At 48.9% G+C, this 1,871-nt stretch overlaps 1 pseudogene; it reads left to right on the top strand.

Moving 5' to 3' along the window:
* Positions 1–413: 413 nt before the first annotated feature.
* Positions 414–1,048, top strand: LOC142460947 (small ribosomal subunit protein uS7-like; annotated as a pseudogene).
* Positions 1,049–1,871: the final 823 nt, after the last annotated feature.

The raw sequence follows: 1,871 nt of genomic DNA on the forward strand, positions 1-1,871 counted from the left end.
AAGACAGACAAAAGAACATGAATAGACTTTGCTCGAAAGAGGGTAGACGACTGAACAATAAGCCCATGAAAACATGAGCAACGATGCTAGTCATTAGGGAAATGCATATTAAAACCACATCGCACCCACGGGGTGGGCTGTTATCGAACAAGACAAAGACTATAACAAGTGTGGGCAAGTATGTGGAGAAATTGGAACGCTCACTGATTTATGATGGGAATATGAAGTGGTCCAGCTTCTGCGGAACCAGTTGGATGTTAAACATGGACTTACTCTCCGAGTGAGTGGTTCCACTTCTGGGTAGCATTAGTTACTTGTCAGACCTGAAAAATACAAGTCCATATAAAAATTTGTGTGTGGCTCTTCCTGTCTGGGCCAGCGCAGCGCGTGGTCCTTTCAGAGTGTCTGAGACTCCTCAGCTGCGCCCACAGTTCCCAGGATGACTGAGTGGGAGACAGCTGCACCTGCTGTGGCAGAGACCCCCGACATCACGCTCTTTGGAAAGGGGTACACAGATGATGTACAGATCAACGACATTTCCCTGCAGGACTACATCGCAGTGAGGGAAAAGTATGCCAAGCCCCTGCCCCACAGTTCAGGGCGTTATGCGGCCAAGTGCTCCGTAAGGCACAGTACCCCATCAGAGAGCTCCTCACAAACTCCATGATGATGCACAGCCGCAACAACAGCAAGAAGCTCATGACCGTGCGCATCGTCAAGCATGCCTTCGAGATCATCCACCTGATCACCGGCGAGATCCCCCTGCAGGTCCTGGCAAATGCCATCATTAACAGTGGTCCCCAGAGGACTCTACGTGTATTGGGTGAGCTGGGACAGTGAGGCGGCAGACTGTGATGTGTCCCCATTGCGCTGCGTCAACCAGGCCATCTGGCTTCTGTGCACAGGTGCCCGTGAAGCTGCCTTCCAGAACATCAAGGCCGTTGCTGAGTGTCTGGCAGATGAGCTCATTAAGGCAGCCAAGGGCTCCTCTAACTCCTACGCCATCAAGAAGGATGAGCTTGAGCGTGTGGCCAAGTCCAACCATTGATCTCCTAGCTGTGGCTCAATAAACCTGTCGGCCTTTGGGACAGTCCTTGAAGAAAAAAACAAACAAAAACAAACTTGTGTGTGGATATCCAAAGCAGCATCATTCCCAATACCCAAAGGCGGAGACAAGTTCAGTACCACCAACAGATGGGTAACTCAAAACTCCCTGCCATCAAGCCCATCTGACTCACAGTGACCCAGAAGGACAGGGTGGAACTGCCCCTGGGGGATTCTGAGGCCGTAGCTCTTGCTGGAAGTAGAAAGCCTCATTTTGCTCTGTGGAGCGGCTTGTGGGTTCAAAGTTCCAACTTTGCAGTTAGCAGCCTAACACGTAAACCACTGGTTTATACGTGCAGTGGAATATTATTCAGCCATAAGGAGACATGAGGTTCTGACACATGTTCAACTTGGGTGAACCTTGGAAACATGTTGTCATATGAAGCAAGTTAGACATGGAAGGTAAGCATTGCATGCTACCAGGCATATGAAATATCTAGACGAGGATAATCTGTAAAGAAACAAATTTAGAACTGGTTACCAGGGGCTGTGGCTGGGGTGGCGGGGGGAAAGTGGGAGCCATGATTTAAGGGGCACCGAGTTGACGGTGATGAGAGCACTCGGAAACAGGCAGTGGTGGTGGTGGTCATTTAACGAGGGGAAATGTGTTCCATGTCACTGAATTTCACACTCAGAAATGGCGAACGTGGCATTTCCTTGTTACGTGTGTTTTACTGCAAAACAAATAAAAATCTGACAGCATGGGACTGGTTCAATAAGTTATGGATGTGTACACTGAAATAGTATATGGCCATTAAAATGATATT

The sequence above is a fragment of the Tenrec ecaudatus genome, chromosome 11 (assembly GCF_050624435.1).
Source record: "Tenrec ecaudatus isolate mTenEca1 chromosome 11, mTenEca1.hap1, whole genome shotgun sequence".
In the NCBI taxonomy this organism is placed as follows: Eukaryota; Metazoa; Chordata; class Mammalia; order Afrosoricida; family Tenrecidae; genus Tenrec; species Tenrec ecaudatus.